This window comes from Mesoplodon bidens, assembly GCF_964165515.1.
Source record: "Mesoplodon bidens genome assembly, chromosome: 1".
NCBI lineage: Eukaryota > Metazoa > Chordata > Mammalia > Artiodactyla > Ziphiidae > Mesoplodon > Mesoplodon bidens.
In genome coordinates this window covers 113,517,577-113,533,103 of record NC_138176.1, presented here as the reverse complement: position 1 = coordinate 113,533,103, position 15,527 = coordinate 113,517,577, and the positions used below count along the sequence as shown (strand labels likewise).

Here is a 15,527-nt window from a genome sequence, read left to right as displayed (position 1 = left end):
TCGGGCGGCGTCAGTGGACGGAGGGGCGACGGTTTGTGCCCCCCTTATGGCGTCTGTCCCCGAGTCTGGTGCTGAAATGGGCTGCGCTCGCAGCGCGCGCACCCAACGGCATTCGGGGAGCTTAGGTTTAATTTTTTAAATTACCTTAGAAATAAAAACAAGAGGATGGGATGGGGCGGTGGACAGAGGTGTGATTGGAGAATATTTCTTAATTTAAAAACAAGGAGGACTTATTTCTGTGTATCTTGAGCTAGGGTGTTAGGAAATGCAGAAATGGTAAAGTTTGATCGAGTGATAAAGTGGATCCTGGACACGGGTTCTCCCACCCTCTTCCCAGCTCCCCACCGGCGCCTGTTTTCTTCTCTCTCTGTTGCCTCCCAGGACTGTAAAAGGCTGGGCTGCGCTGGTGTTTCCCATTAAACCGTGTCAGTCTCATCATCTGCTCATGAGTCCTCACTGTGGTGCTTCCTTCTCATGGTGCGACAGGAAAATTCAGTGGCAAATGCCTCAAAGAGGCAGGGAGGGGACCCGGGCCCTTTGGCTGGCTTCTTGATCCTTTGGGGAAATCCTTTTCCTGGTTTCTGCATGCTGCGGGGGAAGGAGGCACCCGCCATCTGATCTGGCCCAGTTCCCTACTGTGGGAATAGCCGAGGTGATAAATGGAAAGCCTTTTTCAATCCTGAGAAACAAGACACGGTACACTGTAAACTGTGGATTATTTTTGAAGTGTGGGGTTGGCTGCATTATCAGTCGTGATGAGACTTGGATATAGCTGGGCATAACTAGTAGGCGTTAATGTAAGGTGTATTGTGATGCTTTGCTAGTTAATGAGTAGCCACACCATGGGGTTATTAGGCTGAAATGACTATTTAGGACCATGGGCTTCCTGTTTTCTCCTCCACCCACACGTGACTCCTATCCTTCAGCCTCTTTAACATAAAATTGTTCAGAGGAAGCCTCTGGAAGATGTTTGGGCAGCTGAGAAAAAAAGCAGTGCAAAAGAGTCATTCCCAGTGGTGCTATGATTGGCCGGGCAATTGCCTTTGCCGTTTCTCATTGCAAGTTGATGGTGGAGAAACGAGGAAAAAGCTTTTCCTGTATTCATCTTACAGTTTTTATAGCCAAAATGACAGTCCCTGAAGCCCTCCAAATCTCAGTATGTTCTTCGAATTGGTGGAACATCAGGTGGGAACTGGACACTGTCCTCTTGTCCCCCTGGTTCCCAGGGAAGCTAGTGCCTGGCAGCTGTCTCAGGAGGATGGGGTTGAGCTTACGAGTGATTGTGAATAATGCCATCTCTCTCACACACGCACACGCACACACTGACTCACCACATAACTACTCCTTGCTGAGGAAAGCAGACAAATGGCTGAGAAAAGACTGAAGTCTACTAGACGAATCCTTCTCATTTATTTATAGCCACATATCACTGTCACATTTTTCTTACCTTGTCTGTTTTTTTGTGCTAGTTGAAGAAGGGAGAATGCCTAATAATGCAATTCATGTTAGTAGATTGACCTTTTTTCTTCATGGAATTTTGAAACAGTGTCTTTAAGATATTACCAGATTTGTTCTCAGAACACCTTTATGAGAATTTACTATCAATATTATCTAATCTTGCAGATTATTCCTGTTTGTTTTTTTTCCACTCTAGACATATTCAGGCTTCCAGAGGACTATTATTCAGGTAGAGAAATTGTTCATCAGTTTTCTTAAGCCAGAAACTGAAATTTAACTTCTTTCATGCACCAAAAATTCTACCAAAATATGCTTTCAACCGTAGCCAGCAAAGGAATTTTAATTGAAAATCGGAGAAGCTGAATGAGTGTCAGAAAAGAAAAACAGATCAATTATAGTATAGAAATTAACATAATACTACTGAAAGGTTTTAACTAGCTGGTTGAAGCCACATGAAAAATAAACCAAATATCTTTTAAAAAATGATCAGAAGTGAAAACATGCAAATGAAATTTCCATTTAGGGAAGGAAGTAGAGGCAAGAAGTACTGCTGGAAGAAGACAAATTACTGCAGAGAAAACAATGGGTACTTAAAAAGAGCTCCATGCAACAAGCTAGCTGGAGCATTCCAAATCACTTTAATTGTCAAGGAGCTTTTGTTAGGTCAAATGGCAGCTGGTGTGCAATCAGTTTTTCTGGTGGAACTTGGCAAATGAAATGGCAGGTCCTGGGGCTTCCCTGGTGACTCAGTGGTTAAGAATATGCCTGCCAATGCAGGGACACAGGTTCGAGCCCTGGTCCGGGAAGATCCCACATGCTGCAGAGCAACTAAGCCTGTGCACCACAGCTACTGAGCCTGCGCCCTAGAGCCCGCGAGCCACAACTACTGAGCCCGTGTGCCACAACTACTGAAGCCTGCACACCTAGAGCCTGTGCTCCGCAACAAGAGAAGCCACCCAATGAGAAGCCCACGCACCACAACAAAGAGTAGCCCCCGCTCGCCGCAACTAGAGAAAGCCCGCACGCAGCAACAAAGACCCAACACAGCCAAAATTAAAATGTAAATTAATTAATTAATTTAAAAAAAGTGAGGTCCTGTGCAGATTGGGGAGTGCGGGGTGTGTTGAGGATATGGTGCTTCTGGAACAGGCCCTGAGTGTGGAGAAGCTACTCTGTCCCTGAAGCCCTGAGGTTCCCAGGTATCTGCAAGTGAGTCACCAGTGGCCCAGCCTAGGAGGACCAGACAGCAGAGGGAGCAGCAGGCAGTGGCGTGGAGGGAGGACCAGGCTTCACCTGGATGCCCCTCGTGGATGAGCTCATTTAATCCTCCCGGTGTACCTGGAAGGTTTCTCTTCAGCAAAACAAAAAAACCCAACAGTGTCCGCAGTGTCTTTTTTATCCAGGGGTATTCTGGCAGGGTGCTTGTGGTGGGTGGTGACTTTTTTAACTAACCAAGGAAACGCATATACCAATGGGAGGCGAGCGATTGAGATGCGTGGAAGAGACCCACCCCCAGGGACTGCACCTGTGCTCCCTTCCCAAAGAAGACTTATTCCTCTCACTTCTAAGAGTTCTCAAATTATTTCTCCCTGGGCAGCTGGGTTGACTCTCTAGTGGGACATCTGCTGTGAGGCTGAGGAAGTAGATAGAGGAGACAGAATATAGAAGAAATGGTGCTTTGTGACCACCTAGAGGGGTGGGATAGGGCGGGTGGGAGGGAGGGAGACGCAAGAGGGAGGAGATATGGGGGTATATGTATATGTATAGCTGATTCACTTTGTTATAAAGCAGAAACTAACACACTGTTGTAAAGCAATTAGACTCCAATAAAGATGTTAAGAAAAACAAACACACAAAAAAATTTTTAATAAAAAAACCCAAAAACCAAAAAACATCCCTCTGGGGCCCAAGGCACCCTCTCTGCCCCATCAAACTCAATGACGACACAGAGCAGTAGCCCTCCACCCAGTAACTGGTGCGAGCTGCGCTTCCTGCTTTTCTCATTCGTCCCTATACTTCCTCCTGGTGCTCCTGTGTAACTTGCAGCTCTGGGGCCTTCTCTGCCACTCCCTCCCCAAGGTTGCCACCAAAGGAAGAGGGGCAGGACGATAGCAATAGGAAGAAGGAAAACATTTAAAAGTGTTTCCAAAATTCTTATTAGAACACTTTTACAACTGCAGCTTAAAAGGGTTACCGTGAAAAATACACGTGCCCCCATAGCCCCACCACCCGAATTCAGCTGTAATTACTCCTTCCGGTGTTTTATCACACAAATAGTAAAATTGAGAGATATTCGCCAAAACAATACATGAGTATAAAGGTCCAAGTAGGAGAAACGGAATTAGAAAACAGGAAGGAAAGAGCAAGGGAATATTGAGGGGGGTAGAAAGCAGAGCAAGGTAGGGGATTGCTGAGGACAGTCTGTTACAAGTAGGTTATTTTCCATCATGGCCCCTTGGACTCTGTGGCTCAGGTTCTGGACGCTGTTGGAGAGGCAAAGACAGGGATGGCAGACCGTGGGTGGTGTCAGGACCCTCACGTCCTGGAGGGACCCCCTTTTTATCTGTGGGACCCACTATCACAGTGGCCTCCACCTACCCATCTTTCCTTACCTGTAGGAGGGTCCAGGCATATCCAAGAATTGGAATCCTCCTCTGGCGTGTTTTTCCAGCCTAATTTGGGCAGGCATCTGTCCTGTTGCTCTGTAGTACCTGCTATGCATACCCTTTATGGAAACTGTAGGAGAGGAAAAAAATTTCTCCTCTACCTTCTTAGGTTCTGTGCCTGGGGCCTAGGAATTAAACTGAAGACAGGCAAGAATAACAAGAGAAAAGAGCCAGATTAACAGGGGAAAAGGTTTATTATGCATGTGCACAGGACCTTCGCAGGAAAGAAGAGCAAACCCAAAGAATCGGTGAGGCTTGAGAGTGTGTGTACCATTTTAACAAAGGGACATGAGTTGTGGGAAAGTGACAAGACAAAGAAAAAGGGCTTTGAGCTTCCAGGGGTGGTAAATTTGGGGAAGGTAAGTATGTGGCGAAAACTAATGGCAGATAAGGGTTATTTTATTTGTGTAGGTTTATTTGTGCAGGCCCGTGTCGGTGGTGTCTTTCTCCAGGGATACTGGTTGTTTTCCTCCTCCTGGGTGATGGGAGGGGAAAACACATTCACAAAGGGAAATTTATATCCTGCTTTTAGGTAGAAAGGGGGAGGCCAGAGAATTCCTCCTGTGTCTGATGTTTTCTAATTGCCTTCAGCTCAAAATAATCCTTATGCCAAGGTGGCATATTTTGGGGTGGTATATTCTGATCCCCTTCAGAATTTCCAGCAAAGTCTAGAGCCCAAAACTGGCGGCCTGCTAAACCAGTGTGAGTAATCCCTCTTTGCTTTTAGTCTCTGTTCCTCAATCTTGGGAAAAATCTGTTTTCTCTGTGCCCCAGTTGACTTCACTTACAACCCAGGGTCTCCAACTGGTCTGCAGGTGCTTCTTTAGCCCCTGACACCTGTGGGACCACACGGACAAGGGAGGGTCTCATCTTGGTTAAGGAGACAGATTACTTAAGTGTGTAAGTGTATGTTTGATGGTATATATGGGGGAAGCAAATGTTGCAGGGATGTAGAGACACAGTCAGGCTTCTGAAGTTTTAAGGGCTGTGTGGCCAGGAAGGGATGATGGAACTTGAGATTTCCAAAGCGTTGAACCTCAAGGGAAGTGACGCAGGGAAGCTGACGGTGATAGCAGTCACCAAATTCTTTCTGGAGCAAGGTGAGGCGTAGATACATAAGTCGGCTTTCATCAGCATCCCGTATTCTCTTCTTCAGCTGAATTTTAACTAACGGGGACAGGGTCACCGGAGTCTTCTGCTGACTTAGACCTTTGGGTGCCTGGGTGACCCCACTACCCTGTCCCTGTCTCTGAGTGGCTTTGCCTCATCTCCCTTGCAGGAGGGGTTTGATGTTTCAGCTCCACTCGGTCTGTCTTGTAGAATCGTGTCTTCTTCTGGCTGTTTCCCACAGACCTTTCTGCGCTCCGTCCGTCTGTCCACATCGCCGCGAGTGTGACCACTGCCACCACTCTGCCATGTCTCCATGTCCTCAGAAATGCTAAGAGGAGGTTAGAGAAAAGCACAGTGTGTCCTGCACGGGGCGGGGTGGAGGGTGATCAGCCGTGATACCCCCCGCCCACTACATACTCTAATGGGTCAAAGTCCTCTGAACTCCCCAGTTTCTCTCCAAACCCTCTCCTTGTGCTAGAATCTGTTTTAGTAAATAGCGTATGAAATAAGTTGATCGTTGGCCTGGACCCCGGCGTGTTTTCTTTTTTTTTTTTTTTTTGCGGTACGCGGGCCTCTCACTGTTGTGGCCGGACGCGCAGGCTCAGCGGCCATGGCTCACAGGCCCAGCCGCTCCACGGCATGTGGGATCTTCCTGGACCAGGGCACGAACTCGTGTCCCCTGCATCGGCAGGCAGACTCTCAACCACTGCGCCACCAGGGAAACCCCGAGTCCCATTTTTGAATCCAGACAAATGAGAAAGGGCTCTCTAAGCCAGAGTGACCAGCCTGTGTGAAGGCCCAGAGTTAGGAAAGTGCAGTGAGGAGAGTGGAGAGGGCGGATGGGAGCCCGGTTGTGAAGACGCATGAGTGGCATGTGGAAGAGTCTTTTGTAGGAGGAACGGGGATCCGGGGCAGGTGTTGAGCAGATGCAGGATTTAGCAGGTCCCAGCCTTGGCGCCCTGTGCCTGCTGTGCAGGGTGAGTCAGAGTGGCGAGCGGGAGATGGAGGGCAGGGGGAGCTGGGAGGTGCATCCAGGTGAGCAGAAATCTGGCTGGAGACAGAGCCAGAGCTGCTGGTACCCAGGTGAAGCCAGGGGGTGGGTGACACTGCCCACTGGGTCGGGGGGGTCCGAGGGAAACCAAGTAGGGAGGCTTCAGAGAACAGATAGGAAGTTTGGGGCAAAACAAAAATGATTCTGTAGAATGCATCCTCTTTCTACTGCAAGTTCTCATGTTTTGAAGTCCCTTAAAAGGGACCCCGTGCCTAGCAGTCCCTGAGGCTGCTCAGCCCGCCAGTCTCTGCGAAGCAACAGCAAACCGCCGCCACCCCGCTTCCCTGGATGACTCATTCTTTCTGCGTTCAAGCAGTTGCAGCTCTGCTTCTTGTTTATGATTCCTTTGTCCCCCTAACGTTGCGCACTCGATCCGATGCTCTCACCAGTCGCTGACGTCGGGGATTACGGTTTCTTAGCCTTCCGTGAGAAGTGTCTCTATCCAAGGGTGAGTCTCTGTTTTATGTTTTTCCCGAACCTCCTAGTCCCCCTCTACCCACCCCCAAGGTCTGGTGGCCCGAGGCAGGAGCTCTGGGCCCTGGCCCAGCTTCACGGTAACCATGGCAACTCACCTAAACCACCCACAGATTGGCCCAGGGCCCCAGGCTAGCTCGGGCTCCCTCTGGTTGTTAGGTGTTAGCTGTGAAACAGGCCCCGTGGTGGCGTTTGCTCTCTTTCTTTCTTCCTTTCTTTCTTTCTTTTTTTTTTTTTTTTAACAGTCCTCACTCTATCCTGCTGTTTTTCCTCACTGCACCTTCTACGTGGGAGGGATACAGCAGTGGAAAAGGCAGGCAGTGGACGGGGAAACAAAAAAATCCCTGCCCTCGTATATGTTTTAGTAGAGGCATCACACCGTAATAAGTCAGAAAATCGAAAGTAATTTAAATAAGCAAATAAATAAGCATTTAACAGTATAATCAGTGCTTGGGAGAAAAATAAAACGAGGAAGGGAGATAGGGAATGCCAGGGAAGGGCGTTATGAATTTAAAATGCGCTGCTCATGGAAGGATTACTATGTTGATCCAAGATGAAGGTCAGGAGGTAAACGAACTTACCTGATCTGTGTGGTGCCAGTGAAAATGGAAGCAGCTGGAAACGTGGTAGACCCACGGGTTATTGATGCTCAGCGGCCTTCCTTGACAGAACAGGGCTTCGTTCCCCCCCTTCCACACTCCCACCGTACAAGGAAGCTGCATTTCCCAAAAGGAGCGTTTGGTAGTGTCGACTGAAAAAAAATGCACAACGTGAGAGTTGAGAATTATGTTTTATTTAGTGGATTTACTGAGGACTTAAGCCGAGGACACAGCCTCTCAGATCGCTCTGAGGAACTGCTCTGAAAAGGTAAGGGAGGGCCTTCCCTGGTGGTGCAGTGGTTGAGTCCGCCTGCCGATGCAGGGGACGCAGGTTCGTGCCCCGGTCCGGGAAGATCCCACATGTCGCGGAGCGGCTGGGCCCGTGAGCCATGGCCGCTGAGCCTGCACGTCCGGAGCCTGTGCTCTGCAACGGGAGAGGCCACAACAGTGAGAGGCCCGCGTACCGCAAAAAAAAAAAAAAAAAAAAAAAAAAAGGAGGACCAAGGCTATACAGGAGTTTCTGCAACAAAGACCAGGTAGTTGAAACATCAAAAGATTACTGTGAATTAAAGAAAACTAGACATCTCAGGTTAATGAGTTTAGCACTTTTCTTCTTTTGGGCAGATGCAAGAGTCTGGGCTCATTGAAGTTATTCCTTTGATATGTGCCGCAACTCTCTAGGGTCAGTACCCTGCTTTTCTCCATCCTGAAACCCTTCAGGGTGCACAGCTGGGGGTGACTGCAGCCGCTGCTGGTTTGATGGTCGCAGTATCCTTTGTTTACTGGTACGGCAGGTGACATTCTTCATCCCCAGCAGTATAACTCGGGGCAGAGGCAGAGACTCTCAGCAAAATAACACACAGCACAAAGATGTCTCTCACTCCAGAACAGCCTGTTTTGTGGACACCCCACCCATCCAGGGACTAGACCAATGGGCCAAGCAGTTCCTGATGTACCAGGCTCCAGATGGAGCCTGGTACTGGGGAGTTTGACCCATCCCAGAGCCCTCCAGAGGGTGCCCTGAGAGGCTGGATCAGAGACCTGCCCGTCTTGAAGATCTGGGGGCTCGCTAGAGTAGAGAGACCACCGCAGGTCCAGTCTTCTGCAGTCCTGTATGGGTTAGGGGACACAGCTCTGTAAGAAGGGTTTCATATGTTCTGGATGCGTGGCCCGCCTCGTTCACAGTAAGTTTGCTTAATGATGAGCTGCCCTGGCTGTTCCTTCCATTTTAACACACTTGTTTAGGGAACCATTTATCTGTAGCACAGTCTGTCTGTAAAATTCAGGGTAGATCCATCCGTGGTTTCCAAACCTGGCTGCATAACAGAATTGCTTTGGGTAGTTTTCAGAAATACTGCTTTCTTGGCTCACCCCTGGACGTTCTGATTCAGCAGGTCTGGGCTAGAGCCTGGGACTGTGTTTTGAGTTTTACAAACCACGGAACCAGGTGACTTCTGTGGGTCTTTCTTCCTTGTGTCTGGTCACCCCCAACCTGATGGAGCCTGTTTCCCATGCTGGTTCCTCCCGCCCACCTGCAGCCCTGAGACGTGACTCCCAGCAAACGCCACCTGGCTGCCACGCGTGCTGGAGCCCAGGTCTCCCTTCCAGGATGAACGTATGCATCTGTCGTCCCTGCATTTCATGCGAGAGCCTCCTTGATGGGGAAGCCAGCTACTCTCCCTGAATAACTGCCCCCACGCAGAGCACGGTGACCTTGGGACACAGACATTCCCTCCACAGCTCCCCTCCCGTAGGGAGCAGCACCCCGTGGTCTGGAGCACCGTGCAGGTTGCACCCTTGTTTGCTGTGGGGTCAAGAGGGACCCTTGGCTATTGATGAGACATGTGAAGGCTGCTGCGTGCCATGTGCTGGGGGTCGGGTCGCAGAGATGAGGAGAAGGCATCCCAGCTCTTGAGGAATTTACGATCTAGTGAGACAGGCAGATGATTATAACACCACAGGGAACTAAGAACAGGTCCCCCCATCACAAATCTAGCCTAGGTCATGGAAGGCTTCCAGAAGGGTCTCAGGATTTGGCCAGGTGAAAGGGTTGGGGCAGAGCCAGTGAGTGGTGGAGGCTTTCCAGGCTGAGACTTTCTGCTTGAGCAAATAATAGTAATAATAGTAGCAAACATTTATTGAGTGCTTACTATTATACAAGGCAGACTCTAAGTGCCTTCTATTATACTAAGTATTTATTCCTTGATAACTGCTGTGTTAGGAAAAATAATACCCCCCCCAAAGATGGCCACACTCAAATACCTAGAACCTAAGAATCTGTTAGCTTAAGGGTAGAAGAGATTTTGCAGATATGAGTAAGAATCTTGAGGTGGGGGAATTAGCGTGGATTATTTGGTGGGCCCAATGTAATCACAAGTATCTTTATAAGACGAGGGTAGGAGTGTCTGAGAGATTGAAGGTGTCATGGTGCTGGCTTTGAAGGTAGAGGAAGGCCACAAGCAGGTAATGGAGGTGGCCTCTGGAAGCTGGAAAAGGCCAGGAAATGTTACCAAACTCAGTTCAGCTGCTCACCACTCAAAAACAAATAATTGAGAGGCAAGTGTTGGTGAAAAGGAAAGTTGTTTTAATCAGAAAAGCCAGCGATCTGGGGAGAAGGTGGACTCATGTCCGAGACCAACTCCGAAGGTTCTGCTCAGCATGATAATTCTTGGAAAGGGGAAACAATCTCAGTTAATCATTAAGGTGGGAGGTCAGATTCTTCATCGGGTTTTTTTTTTAGGTTTAATTTTATTTATATTTGGCTGTGTTGGGGCTTCATTGCTGTGTGCAGGCTTTTTCTAGTTGCGGCGAGCAGGGAGCTACTCTTCGTTGTGGTGCATGGGCTTCTCATTGCAATGGCTTCTCGTTGCGGAGCACAGACTCTAGGCACGTGGGCTTCAGCAGTTGCAGCATGCGGGCTCAGTAGTTATGGCTCACGGGCTCTAGAGTGCAGGCTCAGTAGTTGTGGCACAGGGGCTTAGTTGCTCTGCATCATGTGGGAGCTTCCTGGACCAGGGCTCGAATCCGTGTCCCCTGCATTGGCAGGCAGATTCTTATCCACTGCGCCATCAGGGAAGTCCCCTCGTCATTTTTCCATTGCTAGCAGACTGCTGACTTCTCCTGATCTTCCTTTGGATGCTGTCTTACCTGCCTGGTTCACCTGCACATTTGCTAAGGGGGAAGCTGGGGGTACAGAGTCAGTCATTCTTTAACTACTTAATTCTTCATTCTCACACCTTTTTTTTTTTTTTTTTTTGGCGGTACGCGGGCCTCTCACTGTTGTGGCCTCTCCCGTTGAGGAGCACAGGCTCTGGACGCTCAGGCTCAGCAGCCATGGCTCATGGACACAGCCACTCCACGGCATATGGGATCTTCCCAGACTGGGGCACGAACCCGTGTCCCCTGCATTGGCAGGCGGACTCTCAACCACTGCGCCACCAGGGAAGCCCCTCACACCTTTTAATCCAGGAAAGGAATCAACAGGTTAGGTAAGGCATTGTGTATGTTCAGTAGAGCAGAACTCAGGAGGCAGGTTAAATGTTACCGAGTTATCTCATTTCTATAAGGTTTGAGGGGAACAGAAATGGGCAAACAGGAAAGGGACAAAAGAGCTGCTTATAGAAACATTCTCCCCCAGAGCCTCCCCCTCCAGCCCTCCTCATGCTGTGGAGTTCCAAACTCCAGCACTATAAAATCATAAATTTGTGTTGCTTTAAGCCATGAGTTTGTGGTAATTCACTGCAGCAGCGATAGGAAACGAATACAGCCATTACTTTTTCCATCTTGCCACTGGAGAAACCAAGAGGTTAAGTAACCCGCCCAAAATTGCATAGCAAGTAAGAAGTAAATCCAGGATCCAAAATTCATCTGTCTGGCCTCAGATCCTGTGGTTACTTGTCCACTTTCATTTCTCTCCTGCCTGGCAGAGGTTAAAAAGCATCATGGCCCCTTGGGCTTCCCTGGTGGCGCAGTGGTTGAGAGTCGGCCTGCCAATGCAGGGGACACGGGTTTGTGCCCCGGTCCGGGAGGATCCCACGTGCCGCGGAGCGGCTGGGCCCGTGAGCCATGGCCGCTGAGCCTGCGCCTCCGGAGCCTGTGCTCTGCAACGGGAGAGGCCACAACAGTGAGAGGCCCGCGTATCGCCAAAAAAAAAAAAAAAAAAAAAAAGCATTCGTGTCCCCTGTCCACTTGATCGTTTCAGAAATTCTGGGGGGATGTTTATCCCCATGTTTCAATGAGGAAACTAAGGCTTAAAGAAGTTCAGTGTGGGGAATTCCCTGGCAGTCCAGTGGTTAGCACTCCACACTTTCACTGCTGAGGGTGCAGGTTCAATACCTGGTCAGGGAACTAAGATCCCATAAGCTGTGCGGTGCAGCCAAACTAAAAAAAAAAAAAAAGTTCAGTGTGGCCAAGGCACACAGCAGAGCCAGGATGGAAGCTCTGGGCCTCCACACTTTCTCTATTGTGTTCTTTTGCCTCTTAAAGGAAAAAAAGTTGACCCAAAACATCCTTACAAGGAAATAGGATGCCAGATTCCAGGTCAAATATGCCTCTTTCAAGTGTAGAAGTAAGATGCTGGGGTATCCACATCATCTCCTCTCGGTGTTTCGGGGACCCCGCCCCCTGCTGGAGGGGATGCATCAGATCCCTGGACCTTTGCCATGAGAGTGTCATGTGGGATAGTTTAGTTGAGACTCACTAGTATCTCGGCACAAGCGGGAGTCCTGATAAGGACCCACAGTGACATGCAGGTTGCTGCAGGCCTGGGCTCCCAGTGGGACGAGGACAAAGGCCTCAGGTCTGCTTCTCAGTACTCACTGCTCTCCTTACACATGGGCCCCCCAGGCCCCTCGGTGGTCCTGTCCTGCTCACCGCCCCTCTGCCAACACAGGGGTCCCAGGAACAGGTCAGTCCTGGCCTTTCTCTGTTCTCTTTCTAGGTGCCTTTGGGGGCCTCCCATAGATGAGAGACCCCTTCATACAAATCAAGAGTTTGACACCCAAAACTTCTTCCTGAGGAGGGCTCTCAGACCTTACTTTGGAAGTGAAAAGCAGAATACCTGTCTTTCCCTTTCTGCTTTAACAATCCTAGTTCCCCTGGAGGCAACATGGATGCCTCTGGCCGGCTGAGAAGGGCTAGGTACAGGGAAGCGCGGAGAAAAAACACAGACCGAAGTGGCAGGATATTCTCTCTCTACACCGAAGTCTGGACTCACCTGTTCAGGGAAAGGAAGGACCCTCAGTGTCCCCCAAATGGAGGTGAAAGAAGAGGTCCCTGGCTTGCTGCCTGGGCTGTGTGGTGATGCCGGGTGCGCACCACTGACCGTCTGGTTAAAGGAAGTTGAGGAGGTTAAGTTACTTGCCCTCTGCCGGCCTTCAGCTTCCTCAAGGTGGAACCCAGAATTACTGCAAGAGGTCTCTGAACCCAGGTCTGCACCAGGAACCCTGTGTAGGCTGCATGCAGGGTGCTGTGCTTTTGTATAAAGCTAATTTGCAAGTGTACATAGACGCCTCTGGGATCAATAAGACAAAAATGAATTGAAGTGTACTGCTGAGTTCTTTAGATCATTTTATATCTTCCAAGTCAATAGATATCAAAAGTACTGCCATAAGGGAAGCTGCATTTTTATTATTATTATTATTTTAGAAGGGACCTTATGCTTGAAACCATTGGAACCATGGTCTGCGAAATCCCTTTCATTTCTAATACTCTGTGGTTCATGAACAATGTCATGTTATGGTAAATTCTCTAAATATACCAGAAATGTAGTTGCTGTCGACTTCTTCCACATTGCTCGCCGGCTTCAGAGCAGGAAGCCTCCGTAAGCAGCCGTACTCCTTCCACAGGGCATTGAGTGGAGACTTTCCAGGGGATGGGTCTTCCTTGTGTAGGTGTGGAGGGCCATTCTGAGACTGGCTGTTGGTCCCTCACCCTCACTAGTTAGTGGCCGGTGAGACTAACTGTGCCATCATAGGACAACTCCGTCCCCGGCAGCCCTCTCAGGTTTGGAGTCTCCTTCCACCCCCAGGTGATCCTCTTCTTGGACCAGAGCTCCATTTTATCTGCTTCTCAGACTTGGATACTGGTCTTTGCAACCTTTTCTATTTACTTATAGAGACTTTGGGTGTGAGCCAGACCACGTGTACCTTTTTCTTGCTTTTTATAGCCTTTTCTCATTCGATTTTTCCCATCTCAGGTGCCTCTTCACAACAGCTAGTTGACTGCTGGCCAAAAGGAGAAACAGCCAGAGCCAGCCTCCCTGGCAAACTGTCTTGCTCAGAGATGGCTTAGACCTTTCCCAGCATGGTCCAGCCGTATGGTACAGGAAGAGCTTTTTCTCCATAGGGGTGCTGGCACAGGTCAGATCAGCCCAGCATCTCCTGTGGGCTGTGGCTTCTTTGGCTGCCAGGAAGAGGTGGAATATATCCCTGCTTGCTTCCAGCCCCAGCTCCGCCTATCACCATGGCCACCTCTCCTACTTAGGGACAATTCACCATGAACAGCTACTTTCCTGGGATCATCAGTGGCCTGTTGACACGTTAACGAAAAACTGGTGTCAGACTCTGCATCATTTTTTCTTGGAAAATACCCAGATTATTTTTAGGCTCATTTAATGAGTCCTGTTTTTTTTTTTGTTAGTTTGTTTTTTTCCTCCACTGCTGCTAACATATGTTCCTCCATGCATAGTTCACTTGAGCTACACAAATCTTTCTGTCTGCAAAGTATGAATAACCACCTTGGAGAAATCCCGTTAATTCGCGTAACAAAGGATCAGCCATGTTAGTGGGTAGCAGCCTTCAACGTCAGTTCTTCCTTCTTCTTTTAAAGACAACTGCCTTTGAGTCATCATTTGGTCTTACAGATTCTTCTCCTTTACAAGGAAAACTACATTACTGTGTTTTTCTTTCTTTTTTTTTTTCCAAGATCAAGCCATCAAGTTGTTAACCTAATCTCAAAAAAATCTAACTAGACAAGGTCTAATATTCTACGAATGTGCTGAGTTGTCCTATGGGTTTTGTTCCCACCTGAGACATTTTACTTGATTCTCATCTTTTGGGGGTAAGAGCATCATCTTACAAAGGGGGAGACAAATGCAGAGAGACAGAGACTTGCTTGAAGTCATACAAGTCACAAATAGCAGGATGAGAATAGGATAGGCTACCCTTCCTGTCTGAAAAAAACACTCTTTTTCTGATTGTTTAATCTTCTTCTCCAGAATAAGAAGAAGGGAGCATTCTAACTACTAATTCTAACTAACTAATCAGGAGCATTCCAACTACTTCCCTTGAAGGGGGAATTCTCTAATTTGGTTCTGGCAGCTTGTTCTGCAGCCCAGGTGTTCACACAAAGATGCAAAGTGTATAAACTCGGCCCCGCCCCTGCACAGGATGCTCTTCATCAGCACAGCCTGCCGACCCTCTTCATGTGGTCTTCTGCGCCCTCTCAGGGTTTATGTTAAATTCTCACATGATGTGTTCACAAGAAGGAAGTTTTCTTGTCAGTAAAGTGCCTTCTTGGGGTTAGCGGAGAATTCATCCACACATCACCACTCTTAGAAGAATTAGAAAAAAGTAAATTACGCCGGATGTGTCAACAGTCGTCAGAAGTCACTTGAGAGCCCAGCAGCGCCTCCTGGGTGCGTGAGCATCTGTCCCCCCAGGGGTGTTGGTTCCTAGAGGCTTCCAGTGGACAGAGCAGTGGATAAGCGGCTGCGACACTGTTTCAGAGTTCCTCTCCCCTAGGGTCCTGGGCCACACTTCCTAAGTGGTTCTGAGCTACGCCTACACCCCACAGTGTGGCCATCACACAGCCCTTGTCTGTGGCATGCAGACCTGCCCTTGAACTGCCGTCCCGGGCTGTGTTGACCGGCAATTTACAACCCCCTGGCTCTTGCTCGAATTACAAGGATGAACAAAACACCCGACTTTGGCTGCTCTGCCTTGACGGGGCTGCCGTTGTGTGATTGCACTGCAGGGGTCTCTGCTGGTCTTGACTGACCATAGGCTGCTGTCCTCAACAGCAAAACTAAGTACTTACGATACTTTGAAGGTGTGTTTCTGACAGCTTGAAGATGCTGATGATTCGAGGATCTTTCTGAAACGTCACAGGAGAATTCTTAAATGTCTTCAGTAAAGAGTAACAGCCTCTTTCATGAGCTTGTGTTTGGTG

At 48.8% G+C, this 15,527-nt stretch overlaps 1 protein-coding gene across 2 annotated transcripts in view; it reads left to right on the top strand.

Moving 5' to 3' along the window:
• GNG4 (G protein subunit gamma 4) overlaps positions 1 to 15,527 on the top strand; it is a 77,965-nt gene that overhangs the window by 756 nt on the left and 61,682 nt on the right. The window lies entirely within an intron of this gene.